General features: G+C 33.7%; 1 protein-coding gene across 1 annotated transcript in view; it reads left to right on the top strand.

Moving 5' to 3' along the window:
• Window positions 1-26,291, top strand: part of LOC133186327 (E3 ubiquitin-protein ligase TRIM36-like) — a 38,985-nt gene that overhangs the window by 10,110 nt on the left and 2,584 nt on the right. The window lies entirely within an intron of this gene.

The following is a 26,291-nucleotide window of genomic DNA, read 5'->3' as shown; positions in this document are numbered from 1 at the left end:
TATACTTAAAAAGTATATCTCATGATCTATGGATGAATATTATTTTTATCCAACAAGTTGTGTTTTATTTTATCCCTGGGCCTTGTCGATGGTATAAAAAACACATACGTTAGATAAAAATCATATACAACAAACCATGGGATATTCTTTTTATCACATATTAAACTAGTACAACATATTTCACACTGCTTTTATGAAACAAATACACTTCATTTTGTCTTTCTATTTTATAAAATTTTTTATGACAACAGACCTAGCTTGTTGATGTTTTATTACATGACAGCAGAGTGAATTTAACAGACCTTCCTTGTCGATGCTGTATTACATGCCAACACACCTAGCTCGTTGACGCTGTATTACATGACAACACACCTAGCTCGTTAATGCTGTATTTCATGACAACACACCTAGCTTGTTGCTGTTTAACATGACAACAGACCTAGCTTGTTGATGCTGTATTACATGCCAACAGACCTAGCTCGTTGACGCTGTATTACATGACATCACACCTAGCTTGTTGATGCTGTATTTCATGATAACACACCTAGCTTGTTGCTGTTTAACAAGACAACAGACCTAGCTTGTTGATGTTGTTTTACATGACAACAGTATGCCAAATTTGATAACGGCTTAGAAATCAACAAACAGAGAGAAGTGAACATTGATTACTAATAAAAATGGATGCAGGACAGTTCAGAAAAGTGTTATCTATTAATTAAATTAATTATTAACCATTAATTAATTAAAGACTTCGTTTGGTGGAGTGTATCCTTTAGATTTATTACCAGATCAATTAAAATTTGGAGAAAAGGTTATTGTGGTCAATACAGATCCTCAAGATCGACCTGGAGAACATTGGGTGTGTCTGTATGTGAGTAGTCCAGTGGTAGAATATTTTGATTCTTATGGATTTCCTCCCTTACAAAAAGAAATTCAAGACTTTATGGATCGTCATGCTAACCAATGGATTTTTAATCCGTATAAATATTAAGATTGGAAAACAGATGTGTGTGGACAATATTGTGTATATTATTTACATGAAAGACATAAGAAGAACATCAACGCAAATGAATGGTCATTTCCTTTTGGTCAGAATGTCAAAGCTTTACGAAGAGATCATTATGAAGCTCAATGACATAAAAATACTTATGATTAAAGACCATCAGGTCATGGAAAAACTTGTCAATGTATCTACCAAAATGTATTTCAAAGAATTGTTTGTTTGTTATTGTTATTTTTGTTGTTGTTTGTTCTCAATAAATAGGAAAAAATCTTGTTATTATTTCGATACATGGAGGGGTGATGACGTCACAATGGACATACTTGAATTTCTGTCAGGTATTACTTACTCAGCAAAAAAAAAAAAAAAAAAACACTTCAAGGTTTTGTGCACGAGACACACTTGTGCTGCCCAGGTGTTTTAAGAACTACAGCTCGTGCTCATATATAAAAAAAAAGTAACAAAGATTTAAAAATAAACTCACAAAAAAAGGTATAAATATCAAAGTGTAAAGCATATTAGAATCAGTTTAATGATGATGATAAGCTTGAGTCAAAACAGAATTCTTAGATTACATAAAGATATGGAGAATATATCCTTATTAGAAAAAAGAAAAGATTCATCTTACCTATGGAGGTAGAAGATGATGATTCCAGTCATTCCCAAAAAAGAAGAATAGACTTGAAAACTCTAGAGGAGGCAGAAGAACCTTATAATGTTTACAAAACTCTGAGGAGATTTATGATATAAAGGATCCTTACAAAGGATATAGAATAGCCATCAACTGGATATTTATTATCAATCAAGTGAGAGAATAACAAGATCTAGTCTAATTCCTCAACAGTGATTATCAGTACCTGATTCTTCAAAAACAAATTCATCCCTGGACAGGAAAAGTAAATCAAATCAGAGGATTCATTCAAATGAAAGAACCTGTAGAAAGTCTGAATATGGAAAAAAAATCATATGCATGCAAGATTTGATATGTCTCACACTACCCGGGAATTAGAAAGAATGTTTTACAGGGAAGAAGGTCACTATGAAGAATATGGAATTCTGAAACCTGAAGATAGAAACAAACAATAAGAGTCCAAAGTAGAATTAGAGAAATGGGAAAGGAATGCCTGGAGAAATTATCAAGAAAGAAAGAACAATAACACCCTATATAGACTTAATACTTATTGAATGTGTGTTTATGTATTATAAAAACATTGACTGTTATAAGTGTTATAATAATATGGACTGTGTATTACTAAAAAATTGAGCGATATGTGTCTATAAAAAAATAAAATAAAAATGTTTTTTCTTATATCATTTCATTTTTATTAATTCTAATTAAAAAAAATAATGTTTTAATTTAATTTAATTTTAATTAAAAAAATTACATGTTTAAATTTAAAAAAAATTAATGTTTAATAACCGTGACCCCTTGAGTTATAACCGTTATCCTAAAGATAACCTTTTCGTAAAATTTGGATGGCCCTTAAAAGGGCCGTGGGGTTGATTTTTTTTTTTACTAGGGTTTACTCCCTATGGCGACACCCTCTGCCTCTCCCGGCGAACTCCCTCCTTTCTGACAAAGGTGTAGCGGGCTCCGAATTCCTGCAGAGTGGGCACCCCTCATTCCTATCGATTTACCTGGCCTAACAGAGGAAACAGGCCGGCCGCTGACCACATCACACACACTGAAAGTTAATCTCCTCCTGGTCGCATAGACAAAGTACACAAAATCCAGTCTCCACAGGTGCTTGTATTCCCCAGAACGGAATATATCCCTGGAACCTGTTGTGAGTTGGCTCCTCCTCCATATTAACTGTTGTGGGGATCCCAGGTCTGGATGGTGAAGAAGGGGAGGGGGAATCCGGAGAATCCGGGATGTTAAAATTCCTCCCCTCTTCTTCAGGCCGAGGATGGAAAATCGGCCTGAAACCTGTAGCCGGTGCTGGTGGTGCTGGTGGAGGTGATGCTGGAGCTGCTGCTGTGAATGAGGTGTTCCGCTCTGGTCTGGTCTGGTGTCCCTTCTTCTAGATCTAGAACGGCGGCGAGGGTGACCAGATCATTGTTCAGACGAACACGCCCCATGTTGATCAAGGCGTATTCACGACCTGGTGATTAGTTCCGTACCACCCACTGACATATGACTTCTATTCCTGATATCAGGAAAATGTTCTCGTGGAACAGAAACATCCTTCTGGTCGCTGGAAACAGCTAGTAAGGAATGACAGTCAACAGCTGACAAGCGTCGGCATTTATGCACAGAGCGCGAGCGTAAAAGAAAACATCCTAAGAGCCCGGATGACGGAGAGCTAAAAAAATCAAGGAAAATTCAAAATTGTGTTATTTATGCTTGTGATTACATATATTGGAGTAAATTAGTTATTATGGAATTATAAATACTTTCAAACTTTCTAGTTAGAGAATGAAGGTAAGTTTTAGACATGATTTCACAGTAGTTTTAATACACGATATAACTTCGTTGTTTAGAACAGGATGATTCATGCCGAAGCGAAGGGTTAACATTGACTGACCTGAATACATACAATAAGTCGTTTAGACTTTTTAAGAGAGTAATATCAAGAAATTTTAAGAGATTTCATGAGATTGAACTTAGGGAAGAGTGTTCAAATAGATTTTAAATCAAAAGAATCGTTACAAATGTAGAAATAAACATAGCGTCGGTTCAGAGATAAACACAAGGGAGGTCAAAGGTCAGCCATTTTCAGAAAATCACACCGTATAGACATATATAGAGAATAAAGAATTTTTTTAATCCTGACCTTTTCAAATGAAAACTTTGTGTTAGTGAATACTTTTCAAACAGTCCTGAGTTTAGCAAAAAAAAAAAAAAAAAAAATTAAAAAAAAAAAAAATAAATAAAAAAAAGAGAGAGAAGGGCAAATATGGCAGAAGCAATGATGAATGTTAATAATGTGACAGGACAGAATTATGTTCCACCTAGTCAAAATTATGCTGCTTTACCCATGATGCCTGAAACACAAGATCCCATCGGCTTTGATTTATGACTTTACAACATTCCTGAACCTATGACGAAAGAAGATATGAGTATCTTTACGACTACTCTGGATGGGATTATTAAGATGATAACGGATTTAAAAGCATATAACGCCAGAAAATTTTGTTTGATGCGTGCAAATTGGCCCGATTAGAAGGGAAAATCACTATCATTCAAGAAAAATGAGAGGAGAAGGAGGAGGATCTTACCAGAGAAAAGAAAACAGAAGAAAGAAAACTAAAGAAACAAACACCTGTTACATCTGTAAAGAGTCGGGTCATTGGGTTCCAGACTGTCCCATAAAACTAAAAGACCTGTGTAACAAGTGTGAAAGGATTGGACACTGGGCTAATGAGTGCCCAGAAGATGACCAAAAATTACTTCAAGAAGTAGAAAAATTATAGAAAGAAAAGAAAAGGAACAAAAAAGACCCAGGAGAAAAGGGCGCAGGAACACCAGATTCCTACCGGTGGGACTCATAAAAGGAAAAATCTGAGTACTAAGGACAAATTGAAACTGAAAATCCAGAAATAGAATTGATACTTTTTCGTTTGTGAATTATTATTGTTTTCATATATTTGTTGTTATTGTTTTCAATCTATTGTTGTTGTGTTGTTCTCTGAAATATTTGATTCTATCAATAAATGTCATTTATAAAAAATCGTTGTTTTTTGGTTTAAAAAAAGGGTATGTGTGTCTAAAAAACAGACCTATTGAAAACTCTCCTGTAAGAGTACTAGTGTTAAAAAAAGAGTACCCCCTATACTGTGAAAAAAGGTGTAACTCCTTAATCCCCTATCGGTTTTCCATTTCATATATGTAAAATTTACGATAGGGGTTAACAAAAATTTACGATAGAGGGTTTTTCCACCCCTACCGGTTTTTCAGTTCACTAAAAAATCATACGGTATCCTACATGTATATAGGACCCCTTATACTGTGAAAACTGGTGAACCTCCTATAATGAAAAAACACACCCTATCGTATTTTACGAAAAATTTACGATAGGGGGTTCTCCATATAAAGGTGCATTTTGTCCATTTTTTGGACACTGGCCCCTATATAGGAAAAGCCTCTTCCTGGAGTAGTCTACTACTCCTGTACACCTTTGATTGGACCTGGATAACGAATTTATTTCCTCTGTACCTAAATAAATTCTTTGTAAACAAGTCCAATCAACTGTGTTTCAAGCTAGCTAGGCCTATCGATAAGATTTACTACGTCCTACAATGCATCCTGACGTCATGTTATTTGCTTTTTATCATAGACAAACTATGCATTACGACCTCACGTTTTTTACCCCCGGCTCAAGTCGAGTGTTTGGAAATTTACACCCGACTTTGTGACCAGTCAAAGCTTGTGTTACAAGCTACATAGGAAATAACTAATACTGTCCACTTGGTAGTCTGCAACGACTAAGATACAGTGTATTCATATTGCCTATGTCAGTCTCAGGTAACTCGCCAAGAATATCAGTGGCTATCCTTTCTATGGGATACCCAGAACCAACTAATTGCATAGGAGCTTTATTTGACATGGCTGATGCATTTCTCATTGTGCATATTAACAACCCAATATGTACTGACGCACATCTTTTGTAAACCTGGCAAGTAATAGGACTGTCTTATCTTTGCCAAGGTTTTATGTGTGCCTAAATGACCAGCTGTTCTATCATCGTGACAAAATTTAAGTATTATCGCCAACCCTCCTAACTCCGTCACTACCCTTAACTCCGTCACTTTCTGGACACTCCGCGCTGTTTGTAGACGAGTGCGATTGTGACGTCATTTTTACATTCTGAAAATCTACAATCAATTGCCGAGAAATTAATACAGTCAAGTTCAAGAATGCGTCAAAAATAATTAACAATTACACGTGATCTATTCTATCTATCATATTTTATGTGAAATCAGTAAGCACTTTTTCCTTTATGCGCTATTCCATCAATACCTCCGACATGTGCATCATTATGCCCATTTTTACATGTCAGTCATATTTATGAAGGTCTTTGCCAAAGGATTAGTTTGACTTACCATATTGAATAAGGCTAAAAATATTTTATTTTTCGTCTCAATTTGTCCTAATATGCTACACGTTGGAGATAACGTAGCGTGACGTTATTACATATAAAATACGTTATATTAACGTTATTTTTTCTGTTGTTGATACTTTTCCTAAAATACAAATTAATACTATTTTAAATAGTCTAAACTAATTTTCTATGTTTACAAGTTTAAGATGAAGGAAGATTGATTGATTGATTGATTGTATGTTGTTTTACGTCCCATTCGAGAATTTTCACTCATATAGAGACGTCACCATATACCGGTGAAGGGCTTCAAATTTTGACCTTTACTCGGCACTTAGGGCCATTGAGCAGTGAGGGATCTCTATCGTGCCAACGCCTGCCGTGACACGGGACCTCGGTTTTTAAGGTCTCAACCGAAGGACCCGCAACTTTCACTTCAAAGTACCGAGCGCATGGCGAAGGAACAGTTGCTACCCATTTTTTATCGACTTAGGTCAGTCGCGGCCGAGATTCGAACTCACGACCTCCCGATCACGAAGCGAGCGCTCTACCGACTGAGCTACCGTGAACGGTGAGATGAAGGAAGAAAAAACTAACCTGGAAAAAAATTCTAATTAATACGTTGACATAGTGTAGAGGGCCTTGGTTTTGTTTGTTTGTATGTTGTTTAACGTCCCTCTCGAGAATTTTTCACTCATATGGAGACGCCACCATTTGCCGGTGGAGAGTTGCAAATTTTGTCCTTTAATGGGCACTTACGGCCATTGAGCAGTGAGGGGTCTTTTTCGTGCCAGTACCTACTGCGACACGGGACCTCGGTTTATACGGTCTCATCCGAAGGACCGGTCTCCAACAGTGGGATTCGAACCCGCGACGTAAGGATCAACTCCTTACTTCGCCACTCTAGAGCAGACGCTCTAACAACTGCGCCAAACGAGCGACTAGAGGGCTTTGGTGACGGAGTTGGAGTTCATTGGACGAAATGTACACAAATGTGATACGCATTCTATTTATAGTAGTTTTGTATAAACCCAATGACTGATTTTTTTAAAATAGTTCTGGAAACAAAGTTTAAGTTCATTAACTAAATGTAGCAAACAAGAAACAAATTGAAAAAAAAATAATTCACAGAGTAACCTGGCGTGTTTTCCGCTTATGGTGACGGAGTTTGGGTAGTAGGGGATACTCTGCTGTCTGCACTTGGAATAACAACTTATTTCTTTTTGTCACCAAATCCTGTCATTCCCTACAGAGGACATCCTTATGCATGTGCCAGCTGACCACCACTACTATCTAAGTGTACGAATTTTTAACTTTAATTGTAAAGTGCCTATGTTTCCCTGCGAGGGATTTTATCCTTGTCCGAGGCGCAGTGATAACCAAGTATAACCCTCTATCAAAACTCGTATCAAAGAAGAAGAAAGCGTAATTTACGCTCTGCAATGTTATATTTTACTTAAAATCTACGTAAATGATATTTTCTGACTGAAATTGACTAATTCTATTCAAAAACTTTTGATTCAAATAAAATCACATAAATTACAATATGGTACTAAAATTACTTATACTTTTTTAATAGGTCTTGTACAAAATATGTAAAATGACACCAACATCACGCAAAACCTCAAAAACAATGCAGCACATTGTGACAAAGTTGGAACTAGCTTTTTTTAGGTGGTTCCCCACTTGAGAGAAAACAAAAGTAACAATACGAAAAAAATCATAGGAGAAACAAGAGACCCATTGCCCACATCGCTCACCTGAGCACGTTGGCTAGAGAAAATCAATTCAGTATTGAAAGCTTTAAATATATAAGTGGTGCCCCCCCCCCCCCCTCCGGGAGTGGCAGGGGGCACGACTTGAACAAACCTGTATCTACGCTAGATGAGGATGCTTCCTTATTTATATGACTAATCATGTCTTTAAAAGATTTTTACAATTTTTTTCTTCTATATTTTCATTTGTAAAAGCTTAGCATTTATTCTAGCCCTTACCTACCATGATGTGAACAAGCTTGAATCTACACTACCTGAAGATGCTTACATATCAATGTGACTAATCATGCTTCAAAAGATTTTTTCAGATTTTTTTCCTATATATTCCTATGTAAAAGTTCGATCTTCCGTTTTGTTGCCCTGCCCTACCCATGGGGATCATGATTTAAACAAACTTGAATCCACACTACCTGAGGATGCTTCCATATTAATATGACTAATCAGGGCTTTGCTGTTTCTGAGAAGATATTTAAGATTTTCCCTATATATCCCTATGTAAAACTTTGTTTGCTCGTTGTGGCCCCACCCCACCCGAATCCCGGGTGTCCTGATTTGAAAAAATCTGAATTTACACTACCGGGGGATGCTTTCATATAAATTTGACAATTTAGGACTTTGCTGTTCTTGAGAAGAAGATTTTGAAATTTGAAACTTTCTATATATGCCTATGTAAAACTGAAATTGCCCCTTGTAGCCCCACCCTACCCCCTGGGGTCATAATTTGAACAACCTTGAATCTACATGTACACTTTTTGAGGATGCTTTTATAAAAATATGGCTAATTATGGCTTTGTTGTTCTTGTGAAGAAGGTTTTTGAAGATATTTTCAATATATTCATATGTAAAAATTTAATTACTTGTTGTGGTCCCGCCTTAACCCAGGGGGTCAGAATGTGAACAAACTTGAATTTACACCATGTTATGAAGCTTTCATAGAAATTTCATCTTTTCAGGCCCAGTGGTTATTGTGAACAAGATTTTTAAATGATGCCACTACATTTTTACTAATTCCTAATTATCTCACCTTGAAAGAAAGCGTGGCCTTTCATTTGAAGACATCTAAATTCCATTTATCCAAGGATGCTTTATGCCAAGTTTAGTTGAAATAAGCCCTGTGGTTCTTGAGAGGAGGTCAAGAATGTGAAAAATTTATAGACGACAAACGACGCCGGACATAAAGCTCAATTGAGCCTTCGGCTCAGGTGAGCTAAAAAGGAAAGCACTAAAATGTACATGTTCGTGTATGAGTGTCTGTGTTTGTGTTTAAGGGGGTGGGGGGGGGGGTGGGGGTTAGTAACACAGTCTTGCCTCATGGACAAGTCACTTTCTTTCATATATTTCAATCTTTGAAGCATCATAGGATGAATCCGTTTTTTTCTGTGGGTGCGAGGTGTGGATGGGAAATTCATAGTACTGCGTACATTTAATGGTACTCGGAGTCTTAGGTAGATTGTCTATGAACTGTAAAAACTAAATATTTTTTTAATTAACGAATCATCGAATTAACAATAAAATAAATAGCAAAAGTCACAACAGTAGGACATTAAAATCTGCCAAGAATTAATCCCATTTTTCTCGTTTCATATACCATGTATACAGGTAATGTAAAACTATTCAAAGGAAATAAAGCTGTACTAGTATTTTTTATTGAATATTCCAAAAAAAATCTAACAAATTCTGCCTCCCCCACTCTTATACAGAATCACCTTGTTAACACAGAATCTCCTTGTTAATACTCTTTTCAGAAATCTTGCATTGAGTTGATGGAAGTAATAAAACACCAAACCTTTCTCTACCCCCTCGCCCCCAACCTCCATCCCCCCAAATCCTAGTATCTTTAACCTCAAAATTTTGCAGACTTTTCCTCATCTTAGTGCACATTCTTTTCAAAAAATGCAGGTGTTAAAATCCATTCACAATGTTCGAGGTACTTTGTAGTCAGATACGTAATCTAACCCCTTTCAAGCTATGTTAGAAAAATTGAAATAGTATGGGAAAAATCTAGAAAAATATTAAAATATCTAATACATAATGTATAAAAAATGCCTCAAAATACATATGGTTTCTAACGAGGTAATGTACAATATAATTATGTGTGAGATTTCTAAAGCCATTTTCCCCCAATGAAAGATGACGCAATGTATGAATGGAAGTAACTATTGTTAACTGATAATACGTCGTAGATATATCTTTATGTCAGACTGAAAACCGCGGCAAGTGTTTTCTTGTTCACGTGTAGAAGTTTTTGAATAAACTCTGCTTCATATGAATATAAGAATAGGTCTGCTTATATAGGGGTGCAATTGGAACCCATGGGAATTCCGACATATTGTTGGAAGACTTGATCATTTTTTTAAATATCAGCTTCGGAGTATTTGTGTGTACAATCAGAATATTTTTACCAAAATAATTTTGTAAATGACCAATAACAAGGTAAGTAAATTTACGAGTTCCATTTTTATTGAAATAGCAGCTGTCTATGATGTCAATAAGCCTGGACTTTAATTCATCATGCGGAATGGTTGTATAAAGTCTTGAAAAGTCGTGCGTTTTGATACATTTAATTATATTTTAGGAATGACTCTAATTCTTGGCCAAATTATTCGAGTATAACCTGGTTTGGGTCAGTTTACGCTTTATAATCCGCGAAGCGGATTATAAAACAACGTAAACTGACCCAAACCAGGTTATACTCGAATAATTTGGCCAAGAATTAGAGTCATTCCTTATAATTTAATTTAAATCATTAAATAACTATGGGTGTAAAATTTCGTTGCTTTTTATTAGTTCAAATTTGCCGCTCAATAATACAACCGTAGTAACGGAAGTAACGGAAGTGATGGGAAGCGAGGGGAGGTAAAATCTGATACATAGGTCTAGCAGCTTGTTTACATGTGGTAAGATCGAATTATTGTTTGAAGTTAAAGGTACCTTTATTAAATCTGGAATTTTCCATGAATCCCGAGGACTGCGCAGCACTGTTAAGGCGTACTTCGAAGAAATCAACACAATATGAACTTGCATAAATACCTACCTTTTTAAAATGAATTTTAATTTTGTAAAGGTACTATATTATCTTATGACTTTAAAATTCTTTCAAATAACATTGTACACCCTGCTCTGTACTGAATTTGGTTTGGTCACGTTATTTGACAGTCACGTGATAAATGCATGTAAAGTGTACTGTATGTAGGTCACAAACAAATTTCAATATCGCAAGGGCATACCCTAGTCAAAATTAAAAATTAAAGTAATAGATTGTTTCTACATAACTTGTAGTTTATGGAAAGTGCAGCTGCTTTAAATAGAATTTGCATTTTATTAGTTTAAATTTCAAGTTATCTTGCTAATGTCGAAATATGCGTGACCTTTACCAAGCATTTTATGTATTTATTAAGTTATGCTATCAATTTCAGGAAAGCAGCAGCACTTTTCAAGTTAAGGAATATGTCCGTTATGTGTATTCAAAAAATGGTCAAGATCTATTAAGTGTATGCCCTTGCGAAAAGGCGATTTAATGAGGCACCTCGGCGTGAAACATGCACTCCCTGTAGACAAAAACACGGTAGAATTAATTCAATACATTCTCTCGATAATTTTTAGATAATGGCACTAAACAAACGTTTCAGATTTGTATTAATGGTCTACCTAAGATTTGCAAATAATATTCTGTTTAATAATTAAATGCATTTTTCACTGTGAAAAAATCACTTGATCCGCCTCTCACTGCACATAAAATGCGTCAAACTTTACCATAATGACGTCATGTCGACAAGTGCATTGCGATCAGTGACTTGTTTATATCTTGCTTTTTGAGATTTAACTAGCGACAAAAATGAATGCAGTGGTAAGTTTTGATGTAGTTCATTACTCTTATGCAGTTTAGATTCGCAGATTATTTCATTTTCTGTTATGGTGAGGAATTGCAATATTTGTGTGATGTCACAGTAAACTTTTCCCGTATAAATTAGGCCCCGCCCCCTTTATGCAGCCTTAACAGAGCTGCGTGGAAATGAGAGGATTGTATGGAAACATATGATTCAGCTGGTTGTCAGGGGGTGTGTCCCCATACCAAACCAGGTTATACAGAAATAATTTGTGTTCCTTTTTGGATATTAACCAATCAGGGGCTAGAATACAAACAAAATTAAATTTTATTTAGTTATATCTTCTATAAAAAAAATATACTGATACCGGGCAATTGATGAAGCGTTGTCGATATTCATTGTATCTTAATACTAAATTAAAGGCCAAACAAAGGATTTTCCTCCTATTTTAAAAGCAATAAATTATTTACTTCCCAACAAATGCGTACATGATAAAGAGTATTACAGTTAAACTTCGGTATCTCGAACACTGATCAATGACCCTAAGTGCCGAGTATAGGTCTAAAATTTGCAGCCTTTCGCTGGCAAGTGGTGGCGTCTCGATATGAGTGAAAAATTCTCGAAAGGGACGTTAAACAAACAAACAAACGATTTCCTTTAAAGTACATGTATGAGGGTACAGCATGCTATACATAGTGTCATTGAGATGTAAAATATAGGAAAGTACATGTATATTGCTAATGCTTATGTAATAGGGTGATATTTTCAATATATTTATGATTAATAAATGATACTAAAGGTATATTGTGTTTCTTGTTGTTTTATGATTTTTTCACTTGATCATCATCTACATCATCATCATCATTTTGTATATATTTAGTTGAAACACAATTGGATACACATTCCTGTATTGCCCTATTCTCCCTTGGTTCTTTTATTGTGCTATTCATTGATCATTAGTTGACTTCTTCAATTAATGACTTTTTGGTATTTAATGCGTATGGCTATTTTACCTATGTGGTAATTTTCAGACATGTGATACATGTCATGTGGTTTGAAGAACCAATAGATTTACTATATATATTTTCCCGCTTTTGGTGAACTGCCTTTGTTCATTAGAAAGTTAGATTCCTTAGAGGAAAGTTCTTATAATATATAATTATGTAATGACTGTATCTATGTGAAGTCTGCCATATTTGAATTATCCTGACTGACCTGAAAGATGTACTGACAGATAGTAAGTGCACTCTATATTTTATTATCTTGATTAATATCTGATTTAATATTTCTGTAAATTATCTAATTTATGCATTTTCTATCATTCATGAGTAAATTCAATTGATTTGATTATCAAGTTTATTTCTTTTACTTTTATCATTCGACCTTAGTAATTTATAAATATCAGTTATCAATTTCATTGATGGGATCTGATTATTTATTCTGAAGTTATATAGTTAAATTATTATTTACAGTTGATATGTAGTATACCCGAGACTTGATTCAGGCAGCTTATTGAGTTTAAGCCTTGTTCCATAAACAGGTGATTAATTGATAAGCATATGAAATATAATACTTTTATCATAGATAAATGTAATGTGAAATAGTTGCATTGAAATGTATATATTTATTGAGTAATATTGTATATGCATAATATTCATTATCAGAATTAATGTTTTTAATATATTTTTATGCAGTCAAGGGAAATAACTTGTAAAGTACTTTAAACTTTAAGAAGATAGCAAGAGTTATCCTTCTTGTAATATACATATTCCCTTATAAGTTATTGTTGACCTTTTATGCTCAATATTGTTTATTCCTATTACAGGGCTTAACTACAACTATTATATTATCATTGTGTCCATCCATATCAACACTAAAGTATTTAATAATAAACGATGAACCCATAAGTGGTGTGTTATTCTTCACTAAAGGCCACTACTACACTTACAAAACTATCTCGGCTAAACAATGCTAATAATAATTTATTTGTCAATAGACGTCAACTTATCTAATAGTTTGTTATACATGCTATACATATCTAGATAATATATCGCATATTCACAATAGAGAACACCGGAGTAAAGTAGGAGCAAAGGTCAGGTGTAGAAAACAATCAGGTCAAATCAATTGAGCATTATATATATACAGAGACAATTCGTCTTATTCATTCATATTAATGGTTTGAATATTTACGTACAGGTATGTCTTTCACTAGTTCATTTCTTTACTAAAACCTCACGTAATAATTGAAGAGTTGAAATAATGTTATTTCTTCATATTACATGATAAGCTTTTATTCTAACGCCATAAAGTGTTGGCACAATGTAATGTAAGGTTAACACAATGCAATTTACGTGTTCTGCTTTAATGCAGTGAAGGCGTTCTATATATTGAGGTACTTGGTCCTGTAAGTTCTGAAAATCTGTAGTTAACAATGCTCCCACAAATGTCACTGAGTTCACACAGTAATATGTACCGGTATTACCATTGTTAATTCTTCAAAGTTCAAAATTCATCCAAATAGTTAATTACATTATGTAGGAAAAATAATAAAATCTATCATGCAAGAGTTTTTTTTCAATTTTTTATTTTTTAGACAATTATTCTTATTAGTCTTATTTTCCTTTAAATGTATGATTGAGGGAAAGAATTGTATACAAGATTCAAAAGCGTTATCAGTATCTTACATGTACTACTGTACAATTTTAAATGTTTGTGATATGTGGTTAAAAAGAGCTCACATTCAGACAATTTTCAAAGATTAGTTTATCTATTAACATCAAACCATATCATGTGAAAAAAAAACCCTGAAAATAAGTCACTACATAAATGAAATGGCAAGAGGCCCTTGGGCCTTAACAGTCACCTGAGTATACTCGTAATGCAACGATCCATAGATTAAAACAAAATAAGCTGATAAATGAAGCTATGTTGCCCAAAAGCAGGAGAGATAGGATGATCAGCAAAATAATCATTTAGTACCGTAAGCAGTAATAAATCTTTAAGTTGATCTATTTATTTGCCCCATTTCTCACTATCCTCATGCGGACTAAACAAAACAATAGTTCAAGAGAACTGTTGGTTAACACATTTAATCTCCCTCACATTGGTCTCTCTCAGTCACTCTTTTGTCCCATTTTCATTCATCTATTATTTAAAAGTCTACCTGACCATTAAAAACTACAGAAGTACTTTAAGTATTCAATATTATAAAAATTCTTGTTAATTAACATTATTTACAGTGATTAACTACCATAGATGAATAGCAAAGAGGAATAACTCCTTTCAGTAGAAATTAATAAATCGACCAAAGGGTACAGAATTTCAAAATGTGGTAAAAACACCCTTGCTTATTACAACTTTATATACATTGTTTGCCTCCTAGATGCCCAGGAGCAGAAAATAAAATTTTCAAAGAAATAATCCATTTTCACTAAAGATTCAATATAGCCCCACCCTAATACCAGAGCCCCTGGCCAGGTGACAAGATATTCACAATTTTGGAAGAGACACCCTTGCTCATCATAACCATGCACATACTATGATTCCTTAATAACAATGGGCCGAGAATGATTTTCAAAGAAAAAATGCATTTCTACTAAATATTCAAAAGAGTCTCACCCATAATGACAAGCAAAAGTACATATACAACACAATTGACAATTTTCATACTGCAGATTAGAAAGCATGATATTTTTTAATAACATTCATATTTAGGGGAATTTACGGTCTACGTAATGTGTTTCTTTTCACTAAAAATTTATCTCGTAATAACGAGAAAAGTTCAAGTTATTACGAAATATTTATTTCGTTATTACGACAAAAGATCCCGTTATTCCAAGAAATTATTTTGTTATTACGAGAAAAGATCACAAACAAGAATCGACTTTTTAAAATTATTATTATTAGGGCTTTTCGCTTTCAGGCGAAAGCCCTATTGTTTTCGTCTTGTATTATTATTATTATTCTGACACTTTTTACGTCGAAGATTTAGAGATCTTTAAGAGATATATTTATGATTTTCTGCTGACTTAGTAGAATGTCAAAAAGTCTCTGGAATGTAAGGTTTTGGACTTCCGGTCACGTCACTTCCGGTTTATGGAGGTAAAAAACTACTTCTTTTTTTTGTTTACAAACAGCCAATATCAGTAACTATTTCCTACAAAAAAGTTAGCTACAGTAATTTTTGACCACAGATACTTTTCGCGCTATAAGACTCCAAACATTGAAGAAGGTGGGGGGGGGGGGATTTCAAAAAGCAATAAATAATGGTCGGAAGGATAATCTGAGCAGTGCAGATTGTTAAGACTGTTAAATACAAGCAACATCGTAAGTTTCATGTCAATCAGAGCAGTACTTCCTGTTTTATGAGTCATTTCATGTTTTCTCTGAAAGTAAACAAGATATTCTTGTGAAATTCAGAATATAAAATGACTGCGACATTTTTCCGACCTGTTTAAGTTTTAACACAGGAAAAAATAAGACCTTTCAGTTAAATCTGAAAGGCGGCTTTCAGTGACTTTTCAGTGGCCATTCAGTCACTGAATGGCAGGTACATTTCAGTGACCTTTCAGTTACTTTTCAGCCACAATTCAGGTACCTTTCAGTCACCATTTAGCGGACACATTTCAGTTATCTTTCAGTGATCTCTCCGTCGTCTTTCAGTCGCCTTTCAGTGACTTTTCCGCCGTCTTTCAGTGACCTTTCCGTCATCTTTCAGTGACCTTTCAGTCGTAATTCAACGACCTTTTCATCGCCTTTTCATTGGTTTATCAGTAATTATTCCTTAAAATTTTTTAAATAAAATTATTCGCATTTTTAAATGACTGTGTTTTTGTTTTCTTATATTGAAGATAAAATTCAGATAAGTAGAACTGGTAATGGTTAGATGTCCAATTGTCTTAAAATTGTTCACTAAAATGTTAAATTGTGATTATTAACTATAACATTTATGTCTAAATATAATTTTATAAACATTAAAGATTACAATTCAACTATGGACTCATAAAATTCAGAATGATTTTCGAATTTCTAATTTGTTTCATGAAAATTGATTTAGAAAAAGAAAATTATTCAAATGATGAAAAAATTATATTCGTATCAGAATTTAATTAAAGGGAATACATTTGTCTTGTTTTTTCTTTCTGTAAAATCTCTAAATCTGTTATGAATATTTTCACAAGCTTCTTCAATTTGATAAGTAGTTAAATGAATAAACAGACAGTCAATCTGAATAATAAATCTAGTATATCGATCAAAATGCTCTTAAAATAAACTAGAAAAAAGTTTTCTTATTTTTTCAGCTCTAAAATAATTTTTCATTAATTTTATATCCATATCACACATTGTATAATGCGGTTAATTTTCATGGAAATACATAATTATGAAAGACGAGACAGAATTAATTATTTATGCCTTTTTTTCAATATTGTAAATTTTGTTTCTTAATTGTTAAAATTGCATAATATTTTAGCTTCCAAAGGATATCGTTTTATTTTACATAAACAGAATTAATTATTCATGCCTCTTGTACGATAATTTAGCATGATAAAAGATATCGTTTTATGAATTTACAATGTTTTCCGACGTGAAGATCCATCTTGAATCATTTCTTTGGAGAGAAAAAAAAAAAAAAAAAAAAAAAAAAAAAAAAAAAAAAAAAAAACAGGTGCTCGTCGCCGATAATTGTCATCATCCCGATCAGAGATGTATATAAATTAATTAGTCAGCCCCGAAAATCCGCACAATTAACATAGAATATACGGTATATACAATATATATACACATCGCCCAGCTGATCGATACAACAGATGAACTGGGTATCTCAATTCAATTTCTACAAATTTATTGATTTTAAATCACCAACTTTTCAACAAGACGCCGTGGCGTAATGGATAAGGTCACGCACTATCAAACGGGAGGCCGAATTTCAATACCGGCTTCCTGCAAGAATTTTTTTTATATCCATTTAAAAAAAAAAAAAAAAAAATATTCAAAAATAGGTCCATTGAATACCAATATAATAAGAAAACGTGAAATAAAATTTCTAAGTTAAAAAAATAAGTCGATTATTCAATAAAAAGATACAACTGAAAGATAACTTAAAGGTCACTGAAATGTCACGGGAAAGGAACTCTTCAGTGACCTTTCAGTGGCCATTCAGTGGCCATTCAGTTACCATTCCGTCGACTGAATGGTGTAATTTCATCCTGTATAAATTGAAGTTCGGGAAAATAAGGGATTTCAAGGGGCAAACCTGAAAACAGACTTTTCCCTGTAACTTTTTTTTTACATTTCTTAACCAATTTTTAAACTGTTTCCGGTTTTGGGTTCAGCAGAGGTTCTGGAGTTAGGGAAAGGCTTTTTATGATCATGCATGGGAATTTTTACTATGCTTTAAGAGAAGTTAATTCCCTTTGTTATTCGCTAATGATAATTAATCATTGCAAATAATGTATTTGATTAGTAAATTGAATAGAAGAATGAGACAAGAATTTCTCTTATGTTATGATATAAAAATACTATAATAGTTTTTGATAATAAGGTGGACTTGATAGAAGAAAAAAAAGTGACAGAAATACCTTATATATGTACATAAAATATTCATCAAAGACCATGAAAGGCTAGCATGGTGTTGGGTTTGTACTGGGTGTATCCTGCGAATATTGTGTTTTATGCAAAAGCACTAATGTTATGTTTGGTGAGTATGATGTAGTGTGTAGATAGCACTGATATATAAAAGAAAGTTTTTGAGTTGTTGCTGATTACCAGACTAACTATTTTGATGAATCTTGATTATCCCATTTCTCGAGTTCCCGATTTTCATTTTATTTTGTGTTATCATATAATTGGATTCTCTACAGGGTTATCTTATACCCAGGTTACTGTTAAGGCCCTTGGGTCTCTTGTTTAAAGATGGCTTTACTTTATGTAGACAGAAGCAAAGTGATTGGAAATCAATGGCAAGGTGGAGATAACGAACAGTGATCGATCTCATAAAAATCTATAAACAAAACAAATCTGTGAATAGGGCATAAAACATGGGACCCTGGAAATTCCAGAGGTAGGACCAGGTGACTAGAAGGAGTAAGCATCTAATGAATAAATGAATAAAATACAAGCACTATGTCAATATTTCCCCCAATCAATAATACATTTTTAAAATTCATACTTATTTTATACAAATATATATAATTGTCCACATTTCAATAAATTTTCTAAATTTGACTTTTATCTGGACAAGGACATGCCTTTACCGTATTTATAGTATACTGAAACGCAACATCCTATTTTATGGGGAAATATTAAATATTGGATATAATTTTGTATCTAAAAAGCAAGGACATCTTCAACTTTGTAAATATCGGTAATTTAACGGTTGAATGATTTTCATACCATTATCGGAAGTTAAATTTGAGACCGCTTAACAGAAATCAAAAATTGCATGTTTAACAAAACATTTGGCAATAATATGGGGTTTTAAGGATTTGTATCTGTTCATCATAAGTAATGTAGCAATGTTTCGAAAAATAAATTCTCCTTTCTTTTCTGTAGGCGATGCCAAGGCTTTCTAAAAATGACTTAAGTGCGCATTTCTACTGCTCTAGCTGGAAAATCTCAAAATAAAGGTGATGGAGAGTTGCAGATGCAAAAATGCACCACATCACGCCTCAGTAGGCTCTTACGTATCACTAGCATAAATGACAGTCCTTGGACCGGAAGTCCAAGGGTTACTACACTGCGCTTGGCTAGAGAAAATTCGACCTCATCATCAGAAAAACGGGCATTTAAAAATGGCAAAGAATATTTCTTTCGCTCAGATCTCGAGATTGATGAACCTATTGCATAGTAGAAATCAAGCTGCAACTGTTGCACATGGCAGTCTTGCACGCTGTAATTGAATGGCCGGGGTGGGGGTGTTTTAACATTCATGTGTTACTTTCTAAAGTTAGAAGATAATAATTTAATTTTGTTTGTATTCTAGCCTCTGATTGGTTAATATCCAAAAAGGAACACAAATTATTTGTGTATAACCTGGTTTGGTATGGGACCCCCCCCCCCCCCTCACAACCAGCTTTATCATCTGTATCCATACAATCTTCTCATTTCCAGTCCTCGGGATTCAGGGAAAATTCCAAATTTAATAAATGTACCTTTAACTTCAAACAATAATTCGATCTTACCACATGTAAACAAACAACAAGGCTGCTAGGCCTATGTATCAGTTTTTACCTCCCCTCGCTTCCCATCACTTCCGTTACTATGGTTGTATTAATGAGCGGCAATTTTGAACTACTAAAAAGCAACGAAATTTTACACCCATACTTATTTAATGATTTTGAAATTAAATTATAAGGAATGACTCTTATTCTTGGCCAAATTATTCGAGTATAACCTGGTTTGGGTCAGTTTACGTTGTTTTATAATCCGCTTCTTTAAATTACATTGTTGTCAAAAACGTGTTAATATAAATTACTATGTCATATTTGAAACATTAGAATCGAATCCATGTCAAGGTTAATAATTATTTTGTGAGGTATTTAAATCACGTGACCTGGCAACAGTTATAGAAACAAGACTAGGAAGTTCATTACAAGTAAACATTCAGTAGACAAGGAGGCCATCTTGAATTGAACAGGTGAGATTTTAGATTAATTTTGAGTTCTAATATATTTCTATGTACTAAATTCCTTTTAAGCATAATTAAAGAATTGCTCTGCTTAAAAGTTCTACAAATATAGTTTGATAAATCTGAAGAGCAGAGGGACGAGATGTGCATCGTAACGAAGTCTCTGGAATTTACCGCTAAGTTCAACATGAAGATCGTCCATAAAAAGCGCCATATGATCTGAATAAAAATGCAATTCATTGAGGTCAAGTTCAAAGTAATGGGATATCCAATTTAGCATATACACGTCTGTATAGGAGTTCGAGTTAACCACAAAATCTACAGTCTATTTATACATAAAAACAAATTTATAAATGTAGAAATGTCTAAAAAAAAATTAGGCAGAAGAAAATACTCTTTCTGAAACACCATAGAAATTACACTTCTGAAAAACATACATGCTCATTACTGCAGAACACTCTAGACGTTCAGTTGAGGTCAATTTCAAACATTCAAAACATTCAGAACACCCCCTACACCCACACCCACCCACCCACAGATATATATATATATATATATATATATATATATATATATATATATATATATATATATATATATATATATATATATATATATATATATATATATATATATATATATATATACATACGAGGGGCATTTGAAAAGTTCTGAGAACTGGTTGATAAAATCTTAACCATTTAACGGAAATTACTGAATTTGATATCATTGGACAGATCACAAAAATATACACGTATTGTGACGTCACTTTGTAATTTTTGTTACGTAATAATTTCGAAAATGACGTCAGAATCTCGAATGTCTAGCGTACTGACCATAAAAATGACGTAACAAGAGACACAATTTCAGTGAAGTAAAATTTTAAAGTCCAGTTTTGTTCATTACTCGGATGCACGCTAACGGACACGACTGCCAGTTGGAAAAACGTCTATCATATGAACTTATATTCAGGGGCTCCTATAGTTCTGAAATGGTTTAAGAATGTTTCAAACATAGCATGTTATTATCGAATCTCGCGCAAAATATTGGGTAAAAAAGACGTTGCTGTGAGAAAATCACAAAGTTGACAATCACAGTAGAATAGTGGATGGTGTTACAGAGTTTGCTGGCATTAATTCGTCAGGTGTTTTAACCAATTTTGCGGGAACGATTAAAGCTCAAAAGAGGTTAAGCTAAGGGTGTCCTATATTTTCTCGTAAAAACCAAAATGGCGCCGGTGTAGTTCTGACCCCACTGTAACTCGATATGTTCGAACTTTTTAAATCATGGAAAATAAATAAGATTGTACATGGTAATGGAACTCAGATGGATTTTTTGTGAGTCGAAAGTCAAAAAGAATAGTGAGTTTTGGATAGCCGAAGTTGAAATAATATGAAAAAATACGCCCAGAAGTAAGTCCGGGGGAAGACTTTTGTACGTCTTATTCGTAAACGGTAACGGTACTGTTACTCAAGATACATTTGTGGAAAACAGCATTGTTACACATCAGTTTTATATAGAATATCTTTTATTTGATATAGTGGAGAGCTAAATAATTGACTGAAAATCCAGCTATGTCATATAAATAAAAATCTTTTACGAACGCCTATGACAATATTACCGTACTTATTAATCAAGCAAAAAAATAAAATATGGAATTGCTGATTTACCGTCCCATTCTTACAGTCTTACTCTACCTCCATGCAAATTTTCTTTGAAATATCATTTCAAATGAGCCTTTGACAGCACTTTTTCAATCCTCTCATGTGGACAAAAAACGGGACTTTTCAGTATGCCAAACATTCGAGATTCTGACGTCATTTTTGGAGTTATTACGTCATAAATGTAAGAAAATTACGTTAATATAAGTGCAAATTTTCCAGCTCTTTTCAATGGTATCAAACTTATTAACTTCCGTGAAATGATTAATATCTTAGCAAGCAGTTCTCAGAACTTTTCAAATGCCCTCGTATATATATATATATATATATATATATATATATATATATATATATATATATATATATATATATATATATATATATATATATATATATATATATATAGACCCTGAAACGTGCTACTACCCCAAAAAAGCGTGTGACTTTCGTGCGCTTTTCGTTTCGTGCAAACGATGTAGCGTTTCGTGTAAACCGTGCAGCGTTTCGTGCTAACCGTGTAGCGTTTCGTGTAAACCGTGCAGCGTTTCGTGTAAGCTTCAAAGCGTTTTGTGCAAACTGCGAGCGTGCAAAAAGCGTGTGAGAAACGTGCGACTTTCGTGTAAAACCGTGTGAGAAGAGTGCGACTTTCGTGCAAGAATCGTGTGAGAAACGTGTAGGATTCATTCGGAACTCATTTTATTTTAAATACTGTATGGCCATTGATGGATCAACATGTCATTCTGTGTTGTTTGTAACTAATATTATTCGAATATATTATACCGGTGGTATTATAAGAGAGAAAAAACTACGGAAACAACAAAATAAAATTACTCGGTAATGTATTACATATTTGTATGATTTTCTTTCTTTTTTTATTTAAATAAAGAAGGAAAGAAAATAGCATAGTGCCATAAATGAGTCAACATTTTTAATGGCGCACAATTACAAACGCCGCTTCAATATTTCGAAGTTACGTTGTAGAAATATAAACGATAAGGTATCGATTTTTTCATGATCAAAGGGAAGTAACACTTACTGAGTTTTAATTTCCGGATTTTCGTTAGCGAATTTGATTTTGTTATTACTCTACTTCCTTGTTTACGAAATGGCAAAACACGGCAATGAAATGTCAGACGACACTAAAAAAGTGATCGTACAATTAATAGAAAGTGGACACAGGGCATCAGAAATTTCAAAATGTTTAAAGATAAACACGTCTACAATTTCGAAATTTTTAAAGCGGTGGAGGGAACGTGGAGACATAGAAAATAAGCCACGGAAGGGAAGACCCCGATATGTTAATGTCAGAGGAGAACGGACACTTTCTCGCCTTGTTAAAAATTCTCGTAGGACAACTTTAAAGGATATAACGGCAGAATTCAACAACAGTACACCGGTTAAAGTTTTTCGTCGCACAGTACAAAGGACCCTTCACTCAATGGGCTATACAAGGCGATCTTCTCGGAAGTCTATAGGAATTCGGAACGTAAACAAAAAGAAACGCATAGCTTGGTGCAGAGGGATGTTACACTGGAATGTCAATAATCAGTGGAAGAAGGTGATGTTTACCGATGAAATGATGGTTATTATTAAACCTGATGGAAAGTTTAAAGTATGGAGGAAGTCATCTGAAAAATGGAGACCTGAATGTTTGGGCCACTTTGCACCAATGTCGTCTGCTACTATTAAAATAATGGTATGGGGATGTATCACCTACTATGGGGTAGGAAGTTTAGCATTCATAAATGGAAATATGAACTCTCAGAAATATATACAAACACTTGATGACAATATTTGGCAGGTTGTTGTTAAACATTTTGGTAATAGTACATGGTACTTCCAAGATGACAATGCCCCATGTCATCGGTCCAATGAATCTGAAAATTGGAAACATCAGAACAGAATTCCACAGATAAGTTGGCCTCCCCAGTCTCCCGATTTGAGCCCAATCGAGAATGTTTGGCTATTAATGAAAAACAAAGTCAAAAACAGACTTTACCTGATCCACAATGTAAATGACTTGAAAACTCAGTTACTGAGGGCTCGGAATGAAATCCCTTTATTTTATATTCAAAAACTTTATGCAAGCCTTCCAAGAAGATGCAGAGAGGTACTGATCCAGAAAGGTGACATCACAAAATATTAGAGTGATTACAGTTCATATAAGAGGCTGGCAAGGAATTCAGGTAAGTTGATTTTATATGATTCAATTGGCAGCCATTAAAAAAGTTGACTCATTTATGGCACTATGCTGTATGTTCAAAGTAATTAATTATACGCACATCAATTTTAAGGTATTTCATTCAATAAATTTTTAAAGGGAGCAATACTGAACATTGTTTTAAAAAAAACATCAATAATCCGGTCTTGTCCTTTTCATTCATTTATTTGAATCTCTTCACCATTTTACAGTTGTGGTATATAAATATTACAAAAACATATGGGTGATTAATGCAAAACAATGAATAGATAAGGCAGGCGTGAAATATAAAATACTAAATTTAGTGCGTTGCTATAAATGTGAAGTATTGGAATTCTAGGCCGGGGAGCACAATTATTTTTTTTCTTTATAAACGAACATAATTTTCTTCTATTACAAGATTGTGATTAAAATAATTTTTAAATGATGAGTCATTTATAGTCTTGTTATGCATAAAATTGGTTGATTAATAATTGTCTTATAAATGAATCAAAATTCACATTCATCGGCAAATACAAGGTAAAATAATCCCGGAGGGGGGGGGGGTTCTAATGTAAACACAAACTTTGAGTTTTGTTATTAACATGTTTTATAGATAATTTTCATTTTAAAGAAAATATTGGGTTTTTTCGGGGTGAACCTGATGCACCCCTTAAAAATGTATTGGAATCTTCTTTACACTTCCGACACTCTTCTTACTACTGTGATCAAGGTCATTTACAACAGCGATCACGGGCTCCGCGTGCCGGGAACTGAAAACTTGTTCTGCTACATGTATTATCTCTTGCCAATCATGGCTTAGATGACACCCGACAATAACGATTGATTTTTAATTCGTGAAATTTAATAGTTTTATTAATATTTAATGGGTAAAAATAAATCCCCGTGGATTTCATTTCTTAAATTTATCCGATTCTCTGTAAACAGTGAATTAATTTGCCAGTGTATTCGAGAATAATAAAATATAGAAAAAACTCCGGAGTAATTATATATTAGTTGTTTTATTAATCACGCAGTTCTAGAGCATATTTTTCTTAGTTTTTAAGACCATTGGACATGATTTCATGTATATTGAATGTATTGTTAAGAGCCGCGACTATTGATTACATTTTTTTTTCTAGACGGGATTTGAAATCAAGGATTTTACAAGGTGGTGGGTATATTGTTTTTATTTGATAAACACAATGCCTCAAAATGGAGAACTAAAGCATTACAATATCTATTCTCCCGGCTTCTCTACCATATTAAATTTTAATGATAAGCCAAAGTCTGATTCTGTAATGAAGCGATATATTTACCATTCTAATTAAAGTGCAGTTAATGAGTTACATGTATCTGGTCCCGCTGGAGATATGGATATCCTTTTTTTCTTAGAACGGGCATTTGTTTCTATAATATTTTTTCCCAATGGTATACTTACTGAAACAAGTACCAGTTATATATAGCCATGAACAGAAGTAAGATCTCGGTAATCTACCCCCCCCCCCCCCCCCCGCCCTCCCCCATCCTGCACAATGTTCTTATTTGATTTAGTGTACATATTACCTCACCTTTGCAAATTATAAACAGAACTTAATTCAATCAAATGAAAGTATTTATTTACTAAATCAAGAAATGAATAAATCAGTCAATAATTAAAAAAAAAAGGAAAGGAAAGAAAATCAATCCGTTTACAGAAATCATACACAATTTAATCAATATTTTCTTTTCAAATCAATAACTGGGTTTATTTGTCAGTCATAAAACGATTTGTTAATATCAAACTATAATTGTAAAAACATTGAATGCTGTAAAAGATTATGAATTACAAATATAATTATTTTTTTCAGTGCGTAATTTAGAGCCTAGTGAAAAAGTTTTGTACATACATGTAGACGATGATAGGCATTTCATCGGGCGCGTCACATACTCAGTGACAACTATAATATTAATTAAATACAACTTAAAATTGTGTATTTTATCTGTTAATATAGCCCTGGTGTGGCGAGTTCTAATCCTAACTTTATCTGAATGATTGCAAATTCTTAACTTATCTTTGATTAATCCGTAATTTACTTAATTTAAATAAAGTCAGAGAGATTCCGAAAAGAAAATCCAGATCGAGGCCAAGTCGTGCGAGAATCGTGTACAAAGCGTTCGAGAATCGTGTACAAAGCG

Source organism: Saccostrea echinata, unplaced genomic scaffold, assembly GCF_033153115.1.
Source record: "Saccostrea echinata isolate AGI-Se365-2 ecotype Australia unplaced genomic scaffold, CSIRO_AGI_Sech_v1 ptg000013l, whole genome shotgun sequence".
Classification (NCBI taxonomy): Eukaryota; Metazoa; Mollusca; class Bivalvia; order Ostreida; family Ostreidae; genus Saccostrea; species Saccostrea echinata.
The sequence above is the reverse complement of the archived record's forward strand: the minus strand, read 5'-3'. Positions and strand labels throughout refer to the sequence as shown.